The following is an 11,100-nucleotide window of genomic DNA, read 5'->3' on the forward strand; positions in this document are numbered from 1 at the left end:
ATGGGTGAGGCCCTAAAAAGCACACACACACACACACACACACATAAATGAGCAAAATACCTAAACAGTCATTTCTCCAAAGAAAACATACAGATGACTAAAAAACACATGAAAAGATAGTGAACATTGCTAACATTGCTAATTATTAGAGAGCTGTAAATCAAAACTGCTATGAGGTACCATCTTACACCAGCCAAAACGGTCATCATCAATAACTCCATGAGCAATAAATGCTGGAGAGGGTGTGGAAAAAACTGTAGGTGGGAATGTAAATTGGTACAACTACTATGGAAAACAGTATGGAGGTTCCTCAGAACACTAAATATAGAACTACCATGTGATCCAGCAATCCCACTCCAGGGCATCTATCTGGAGAAAACCCCAATTCAAAAAGATCCATGCACCCCAATGTTCATTACCACACTATTTGCAATAGCCAAGACATGGAAACAACCTACATGTCCATAGATAGAGGAGTGGATAATGATGCAGTCCACATATGCAATAGAATATTACTCAGCCATAAAAAGAATGAAATCATGCTATTTGTAGCACCATGGATGGACCTAGAGTTTACCGTGCTAGGTGAAGTTAGTCAGACAGAGAAAGACAAATACATGATATCACTTATATGTGGATGCTAAAAAAGGATACAAATGAACTTATTTGCAGAATGGAAACAGAAACACAGACTTCAAAAACAAATTTACAGTTACCCAAGGGGTCAGGTGTTGGGGGAAGATGGATGGAGGATTTGGAATTGGCATATGCACCCTGTGGTGTGTGGGACGATTGGCCAGTGGGGACCTGCTGTCTAGCACAGGGAATTCTACCCAATATTCTTTGATCATCTATGTGGGAAAAGAAGCTGACATGGAATGGATATGTGCACACATATAACTGAATCGGTTTGTTGTGCAGCAGAAATTGTCACAGCATTGTAAGTCAACTGCAATAACACGTTTAAAATTGAAAAAAAGATAAAAAATTTTGAAAAAAAAATTTTGGAAACAAAAAATAAAAAAATAAATTGTCAAAAGGCATATATTTTTTGCTGAACATAATAATATACTACAATGAATTTTAAAATATGTCATAAAATACAAATGTAATTTTACAGTTTATTAAATTAATTTTAAATATTTAAATAATAATACCTACTTGTAAGTAAAATGCCAGTATATATGTGTGCATGGTTGTATATGTGTGATCAATATATAATGTAACAATAATACATGATGGAGCTTATATATATTTAATGTTTAATTAATCATATAAAATTATGAGTTACTTATAACCTGCTGAGCAACCAGGGAACACCTCTGGTCGGTTGCTTTAATGCCAGCATTGTTTAAAATAACTTTGAGAAATAAAATTTGACTTGGGATGGTGTGATCATCCTTCAAAGATGGTTTATTTTTTCTTCACCTAATTGTACCATGTGGACAGATTTATTTATTTATTTGTTTGTTTATTTTTATTTTGTTGTCCAAATCAGGACATATCTTATTTTACTTTGGTCTTTGTTTTGTATTAGGGGAGAGTTGATTTACAGTGTTGAGTCCATTTCTGCGGTACAGCATAGTGACCCAGTCATATATATATCCATTCCCTTTCTCTTCCATCACGGTCTATCCCAAGAGAATGGATGGAGCTCCCTGTACCGCACAGCAGGACCTCATTGCTTGTCCATTGAGAATGTCATAGTTTGCATCTACCATCCCAAATTTAAAAACTGATAAATCTGAATCCTGCTGTAGAGCACAGGGAACTGCACCTAGCCGCTGAGGATGGAACATGATGGAGGATAATGTGAGAAAAAGAATATGTATTTATATGAATGACTGGGTCACTTTGCTGGGCAGCAGAAATTGACAGAACAGTGTAAATCAAGTGTAATGGAAAAGTACAAATCTTTTTTAATAAAAACTTAAATTTTAACATACACAAAGATGTTGCTATAATCTACCTATGTATTTAAATCGCCTCCCCATAGCACGTGGCTGAAGGTATAACAGATGCAGTTGTTGATAACACGGCATCCATGGAATACTGTTCATGGCTCTCAGGTCATCCCCCTGGGTCCTACTGGGCACGTGGGACACTGTCCTCCAGAGACAAACTAGCCTGAGGCCAAGGAGCTCTTACACTGCAGGGAATGAGGGAGCAGAACTGGAACCCAGAATCCTGGTGACTCCACCTGTGGTGTCACCTCTTCAAAGAAATGCCATCCATTGCTGCATCTCATCAGAAGTAAATATTCTTAGGACACAATTCGATGCTCTCGTGGAAGCTGAGGGACACAGGACATATCATGCCAAAAGGGCTGCTTTCATTCAAAATCCAGGTAGACAGACTTTATGATGTCATTTCCAGCCTGAATATTTTTAGCCATCCAGAAGGAAAAAAAAAAAAAACAAAATCATATACAATGCTTTTCTTTAACTTCAAGAATAATGATGGCACAGTTCCCATTGTGGCTCAGCGATAAGGAACCCGAATAGTCTCCACGAGGATGGGGGTTCAATCCCTGGCCTTGCTCAGTGGGTTAAGGATCTGGTGTTGCAATGAGCTGCAGGGCAGGCTGCAGATGTGGCTCGGATCTGGCATTGCTGTGGCTGCGGCATAGATGGGCAGCTGCAGCTCCGATTTAACCCCTAGTCTGGGAACTTCCATATGCCATGGGTATGGCTGTAAAAAGAAAAAAGTAATAAAGTAAAATAATAAAATAAAACAAAACAAAATAAAATAAAAATACTGATGCCAACCTCACTTTCAGGCCAAAAACTCACATTTCTGCCTAAGGACAGACAATCCATCCTTCTGCCGTGAATCCAAATACTTTCTTCCTCTTTACTTTTTGTTTCTTGGTAATGTGTCCATCCTTTGTGTTAGCAATGTATTCTTTATCTCTGTTATAATATTTTATGATACAATTTTCTAATTTCTTTCCTAAAGAGACTATACCTCTCTTGAAGTGACTAACAGTATTGCTGAACTCATTGCCGGATAAAGCATGTCTCATTTACCTTAAATGTTTCAAAACACTTCCATCATTCTGTGCAAAGAAAATAAGACCACTTCAAGTCATTAATCAGACAGAACGTTTCTTCAGTGTCACATCCTTCGTCGTTGCTGTTGGCATTCACTCATTATCCAGGACCCCTGCCTTGAACCCCCTTTTCTGAGCCTACACTCTTTGTCCAAACACCATTCTCTCAATTGCTCTGGTCTTAAAGTGAGAATCTATAAAAACATTTTGAAATTTGGCATTAAGAGCTCTTTAACAGTTTGTTCCAAAGTACTGCTAAAAGTCCAGAATTCCATTAGGTGTCTGTGTTTGAGCTTATCGCCCACATGTATTTTGCTGGTCACGTCTCTGGGAACATGTGTGTCTTGCCCTCTCCATAGCTCTGAGCTGTGGGTTAAGTTAGGTGCCCCCAGCAAACATGAAATCAGGAGCTGACCAATGAGAGAAGGGCAACAGGGCACAGGAGCCATCCAGCCCCAAACAGCAACACTTCCTAAATGACAGTGAAGTTTCTGCTGATTTACAAAGACGTTATTGTGTGGGCAGAGTCAGATTCATGTGTCAAGTGTACAACTCCTTTCATTTTGGCTGTAAGGGTAACAGGAACACACATTATTCAAAGTACCTGCAAAATAACTGTACACGTCTTGCATGATAGCAAGGTTTGTACAGTGGGTATTCCATAGAGTGATGATACATAATGGTTATGAGACACTTAACCAGGAAGACAGGTTATTAAAATACTTTTAAGAGTTTCAAGTGAAACGGTTGCAGCTTGAATAACCAAATCCACCTTAGACGCCAGGCAAGAAATAGGAATTGCTTAGAAATGTTTATCTTTAAAAATGATTGTCAAGGCTCTTTCTCCAGTTGACAATACATCAAATCCGGGAGAAGAGGCCTCTATTTCATCTTGGTGATGTGTATATCTGGGTGAATCAATGAACTCTCAAAAGTTACAAAGACTTAAGAAGGAGTCCGGAAGGATTAGTCAAAGGGTCAATGGTAACAGTTGCTGTTTCAATAAGAAACAAGGGTACATATCCATCACATAGATACTTCTCACACAGTGTGTGTGTGTGTGTGTGTGTGTGTGTGTGTGTGTGTGTGTGTGTGTGTGTGTGTGTGTGTGATGAGAACACTTAAGATCTACGTTCTAAGCACGTTACAAGTATATGTGCAATACTATTAGTTACCATGTTGTCATGCTGTTCATTACATCTTTTGTAGATACTCTTCAAGGAATTGTAACTAAAAACAAAACAAAACAAAGAATCTTTTCTATTTAGGACATGCAAAGCGTTTTTTTGTTTGGTTGGGTTTTTTTTGTTTTGTTTTTTTTTTTTTGGAAACTGAGTATTTGCTTATGTTGAATTGTCAGCAAGTCCCTGGCATTTATCTACTCCATGGTTATTTGTGAGAACTTGCCGCGTGGCTTGCAGTGTACACCTCAGCAACATGGTAGACTACAGAATGGATGCTCGCGCAAAGATCATCATGGTCCATGCAGCAGTGTTCTAAGTATTCACAGAAATCTCTACGTGATCGGCTGGGGGGGGGTGGTCGTGGGGTCTCTTAGCATCTTGGGAAAAAAGGTTGGTAAGAGAAGGACCTTGCATCTAGGTCCAAGAGGTAGCAAAAATAATGTCTTGCTGTTTCAGATCGCCCTTTGGGCAAATCAGTAGAAATATGTACTCTGACTAACTCTGTACGTGGATGGGCAATTCTATTTTCACAGGTTTATGAACTGTAAACAGTTGATGCTTTCGATACAAATTTGTGGAAGGCTAGTCTTTGCCTGTCTCAGGAAATTCATGTTATCTTCTTAAACATTCACACCAAATAAATCTTTTCTGGTATAAGAATAAGGGATCTTTTTTGAGGTCAGCCTCCCGGAGACATTTGCTCTCTATTCCAACAAACCAAAGACATTTAATTACGAACTATCCCATTTAACTGGGTTCCGCTGTCTATTAGCAAATGTTTCCTTTTAGCTTCTCTTTTGTTTCCCCCAACCATTAACTGCTTGTTCAGTTCAAGATCAAATGAGACTCTGTCAAAGTTCATTTGACTATACCCCACCGTTTAGAGCTTTCTATTAAGTGCTCTGTAAGTGGCCTACAGAGAGAGCAATTTGACATTTGACCACATACCCACCAGTTCAGAGCTTTCTGTTAAGTGGTCTGTAAGTGGCCTGCAGAGAGAGCAATTCGACAATTAAATTAATAAAAGCTGCCAACCTGATCATGCTTAGAGCAGTAGCACAGAATTTGAGCCCTACCATGACCAGAATAAAAGAAACTGGCAAGCTCCTTTTTGTTTTGTTTTGTTTTGTTTTTTGATAATACATTATCTCCAGGGTGAACAGCGTCCTTCCAGGGTCCTGATAAAGAGAAAAATCAAACCAACGAATCAACCAAGAAACAGAAAGAAAAAACTGGAGACCTAATGTTTCGAAAGTTAGTATTCTTGTGCCTTTTTTTTTTTTTCTTTCCTGGACTCTAATTTTGTGCAATCTCTTAGAATAGAAGCCAAACATGTAATTATTTTTAAAAATTGGGTGACAAAAGAAGGCAAGAAATGTGTGCTAAAGAATTTCTACAATGAAATATACAACACGGGCTAGTATGAGTTCCCTCTTGCTGTCTTTTGTTCTCTGTATTAAGGGAGTTGTTGCTTCTCATACCAATTTCAATTGTGAAAAATCAACATTGTTTTTTTAATTAAGTATCCAATTTCCAATCTTACTTCATTTTTCTGCTCAAGTAAATCTAGACAATAGGTGAGAAAAATGAAGTTCCTAGTGAGTATGTGACTTGCCAACTACAGATGCCTGGTCTGTCTTTGGGCTGATTTTTCAACCGAGTTTTGCCTTCTCCAAATGTCATAATTGCCAGCAAGACACCGTGGTCTTAAGAATCCACCTTCCTGGAAGGAAAAGAAAGTGATATAAGGAAAGTTACTTGTGGATGATTGCTGGAGCTTTTTCCACTTAAAGGATTGACCCAGTCATCTATTTAAACATTGTCCCATTTTCACCTATTAAAGCAAAATATCGAGAACATTTTAGAATGACTCTCTCCGTCATTTCTGTGAGGAAAATTCAAAGGAAAAAAATACATACATCTATGGATACCCACTATATAATATGTACATTCTTTTGTGTACATATATGTATGCTATACATGTGGGAATGTACATAATATAGATTAATTATATAATACAAGATATACAACAGTATACATGATTACAAATATATAAATGGGTTGTATACATCTGTGTGTGTGTGTATATATATATATACCCAGAAATATACATGTAACATAAATACACATATATATTCATGTCCAAAAGGATAAGAATTACACTATATATATGGTTTTTCAGGAGTTTTATGTACTCATGTAAAAAAAAGATTTGATATGTAAGGATTTTTTTTCTGATAATTTTTTAAGCATTCACCAAGATCTTCTTTATTGCTTCTCTATTCAGTCACTCCGAAAACATGTATTGATCCAAATCTCTGACAAATGCTCATGTCAAAGACAGGGCCATGGCTGTGTGTCTTCTATGTAAATGCACAATAGTCCTTGCATGCACTCTTGTATTTTTAAAATAAGTTTTAAAATCCTGGAATTCGAGAAAAATCAATATATTAAATATGTCAACAGTGACTTAAGATACACACTGAAGTTCCAAATCCATAAAAAATCACTAAACCGAGTTTATAGAGGGGAAAGTCAAGTTCTGCCTTCACTTAAAAGCAGAGCATATCTCAGAGTTCCCGTTGTGGCGCAGTGGTTAACAAATCCAACTAGGAACCATGAGGTTGTGGGTTCGATCCCTGCCCTTGCTCAGTGGGTTAAGGATCCAACGTTGCCGTGAGCTGTGGTATAGGTCGCAGACGTGGCTCAGATCCCACGTTGCTGTGGCTCTGGCGTAGGCTGGTGGCTACAGCTCCGATTGGACCCCGAGCCTGGGAACCTCCATATGCTGCGGGAGCGGCCCTAGAAAAAGGCAAAAAGACAAAATAAATAAATAAATAAAATAAAGTAAAATAAAAGCAAAGAGTCTCTGAATGTTGCCATAAAGAGACAAATCAGCTCCCAGTCGGTGTCGATGAAACACAGCATATTTGATTAACTATCCTGCACCCAAATAAGTTTTCAAAGACACAAGCAGCTGGTTAGGAAGTATAAGCAGAATAGCAGCTGGTTAAGAATATATGAAACTTATCATAAGCAGAAGAATCTGGTAACACAGCTTAAAACAGAACATAGACCAAAAATGAGACGGGCTCTCCAAGCAGATCTCCCAAGTTTTCACCAAGCTGAAATCACAGAGCATAACAGCCATTTTATTTATTTTTTTTCTTCTGTGAATTAAAACATGGGTCCAGTAAGAGACCCTCATGGATAAAAATGAGAGATTCAAGGGAAAGGAAAATTACCAGGACCAGAAATGAGGAGATGCTGTTGCTGGTTTATACAACAGGAGATACAGTTTCAATTTTAGTTCTTATTTACAAAGTGGCTGAAAAGTGACTACATGTACAGGTACTCCTAAAATTGGGTAGACGGATAGGGTAGGAAGGTCACATATGCAAGTGAAATTTTCATCAACCACAGCAGGAAGGCATAAAGGCATCCTAACATTTTTTTGTAAATGGTGATGAAACCATTAATATTACTGAGACAAAGAGCAGAAAGCCATGGTGATTATAGAACCAACTGCATTTGGTTACCCAGGAAACTGGTGAGGAATGGAGCTTTCAATAAATTTTTTACTTTTCCACGTCTCGCAGCACACATTTTTTTTTTAATAACCTTTACCAAAACTGCACTGAATTACAGTGGGTTTTAAGAATGTTATAGAAGAGAAGGCAAGAGAGAGAGGAACTCAGAGGCAGAGTCAAAAGAATTACTAAACAACTTTATAAATAGCAAGTACCTTGTGTTAAAGAAAAGGAAGTGACAATACAGGAAAAACAAAACATGAAATATTGCAGTAAAGGCTGATGTTAAGGCAAAGTATGACCCCATGAATCTAGTAGCCTCCAACCTATTCTTGGCCAAGCATGAATAGTTAAATCACGTATCAAAAATTCATAAAATCACACAATGTAATAACTATCAATATGACTATGAGTCATTTACTACAGTTAGGGAAGGAAGGTGACCCAGGCATACATACGCATACTGTATATGCGTGTCAAGCTGTATGTGGTTGGGTTTTAAAATGTTAATTGTTTGCATTTACCCATTAAGATACATATGTAACAAATAAACACTATTCTGGATATTTTTCAATTCATTAAAAAAATCATGCTTTTGAATGCAAATATATTTTTATTATTCCTGGGACGGGGACTACAACATTGGGTTACAAATTTGTACCAACATTACTCATACATAAGAAATCCTTCTTTACTCTGCATTCTGGATTTAGCATTAAGAGATCCTCTTTATAAAATGGCTAGAGACTCGGCCTTATTTACAGAGCACAAAGACCGAAATTATTTTATATTTCTTGTGGACAATCACTCCTACAGCGTTAGTCTTGCATTTTATCTCACTTTGCTAAAAAATTTTATTGGCATATAGTTGACTTCCAAAGTGGTGTTAATTTCAGGTAATATCAAATTTTTTGTATTTCTTTTTTTTTTTTCTTTTTTTCATCATAGCTGGTTTACAGTGTTATGTCAACTTTCTACTGTACGGCAAGGTGACCTGGTTACCCATACATGTATAGATTCTTTTTTCTCCCCATTATCATGCTCCATTGCAAGTGACCAGACATAGTTCCCAGTGCTATACAGCAGAATCTCATTGCTAATTCATTCCAAAGGCAATAGTCTGCATCTATGATCCTCAAGCACCCCATCCATCCCACTCCCTCCCCCTTCCCCCAGGCAACCACAAGTCTATTCACCAAGTCTGTGATTTTCTTTTCTGTGGAAAGTTTCATTTCTGCTATATATTAGATTCCAGATATATGATATCATATGGTATTTGTCTTTCCCTTTCTGACGTACCTCACTCAGTTTGAAAGTCTCTAGTTCCATCCATGTTGCTGCAAATGGCATTATTGTGTTCTTTTTGATGGCTGAGTAGTATTCCATTGTGTATATATACCACATCTTCCTAATCCAATCATCTATCAGTGGTCATTTGGGTTGATTCCATGTCTTGGCTATTGTGAATAGAGCTGCAATGAACACACGGGTGCATGTGTCTATTTCAAGGAAAGTTTTGTGTGGATATATGCCCAAGAGTGGGATTGCTGGATCATATGGTAGTTCTATGTATACATTTCTAAGGGACCTCCATACTGTTCTCCATAGTGGATGTACCAGGTAATATCAAATTTTAAATGGACTTTCCCCCTTGCCTTTCTTATGCATCATGAACTAATACATACTTACTTGATATGAACAGGAAAAAATTGTAAAGGAAAAAATTAAAGTCTTTCTCTACTGTAATATTTTCAGTCCCCTATAAAGACTTTGGCTACTCATCATCTTACTGCCGAGAGAGATGAGATAGTTATGGAAAGACATGTGTGCAACTAGAGGCGGTGATCAGGACGTACATAAATTGAAGTTTCTACAGATGCAGATGTAAGGATGACAGTTTTCCTCATGGAGGCACACACCATGTAGACACACCCAAAGATAGGTGATGGTAAGAAATGTATCTGAGGATTTAGTAAGAAAGCAGTGTGGTACGGATCCTATTTAAGAAACATCTGAATGGTAGGCACCATGACATTGACAGCAATGATGGGTCTGCAAGTAGAAAAAAAAACTGAAATCTGAGTCTATCCAGGCCATGCATAAAGGGGAGGATGGAGGAAATATTAAGCAAGATAGGTCTTGAAGAGATAATGAATGCAGAAGCCGTAAAACACCTAATGTTATGAAGTAACTTTTTTTCAATAATGTTAACATACATGGATCAACATAATATTAAAATATAAAAACTGCCAGGATTCTAAGCCAGCTTGAAATAGACCTTGAGGAAACCTCAGCTTTCTTTAGAATGGACTCTGCTGCTTGCAAAGATGCACGTTTCTGCTTGCGCCCATGTTTGCACAGGTTAAATATGGGTTGAATAACTTAACTATCTTAACATTGTGTTCTTCACAAATCCTGGGAGGCGGTTTCTCGCAAAAGGCATGTTCTGCAAAGCTCTGAGCACCTAGATTGACAGATTGTGGCTTAAAAAATTCTGGAAAGCCAAGGCATCTCAACAAACCAACATGAGATATTAAGTAACATTCTCTTATTATTATTTGACCAAGAGGTGGAAATGATTTGATGTTCAAGAATTAATGTAACAGATGAAAACAAAATTCGACACAAGGAGAAAAACATTTGTGCAATTTAATGATATTCCTCAAATACAACTTTTTAAACAGACACATCTAAATTCATCAGGAGATTGTTATTACACTTCTCTAATTGTGAAAATGACAGATCTTCTCCAGTCCAACATTTCTAAACTTGAGCACGTGTTACATAAGACAAAGGACAATATTATAGATTGGTTCTCTGACTTGAGTATGGAAAGAAGCTTATAGATTTAAGGCTAAAGGATATTTAGAAATGTGGCTGCAGGAATTCCCGTCGTGGCTCAGTGGAAAGGAATCAGACTTGGAATCATGAGGATGAGGGTTCGATCCCTAGTCTCCCTTGGTGGGTTAAGGATCCCGTGTTTCTGTGAGCTGTGGTGTAGGCTGGCAGCTCGGATCCCAAGTTGCTGTGGCTGTGGTGTTGGCTGGCAGCTGCAGCTCTGATTCAACCCCTAGCCTGGGAATGTCCATATGCTGCAAGTGCAGCCCTAAAAAAAGCAAAAAAAAAAAAGAAGAAGGAAAGAAAGAAAAAGAAAGAAAGAAAGAAAGAAAGAAAGAAAGAAAGAAAGAAAGAAAGAAAGAAAGAAAGAAAGAAATGAAAGAAAGAAATGAAAGAAAGAAATGAAAGAAGTGTGGCTGCAAAATGTGGTTGCATATTATGTTTATGTTCTTGCATTTTTAATTCTCTACAATACTCCACTGCCTGTTCTTTACAA

The sequence above is a fragment of the Sus scrofa genome, chromosome Y (genome assembly GCF_000003025.6).
Source record: "Sus scrofa isolate TJ Tabasco breed Duroc chromosome Y, Sscrofa11.1, whole genome shotgun sequence".
Lineage (NCBI taxonomy): Eukaryota > Metazoa > Chordata > Mammalia > Artiodactyla > Suidae > Sus > Sus scrofa.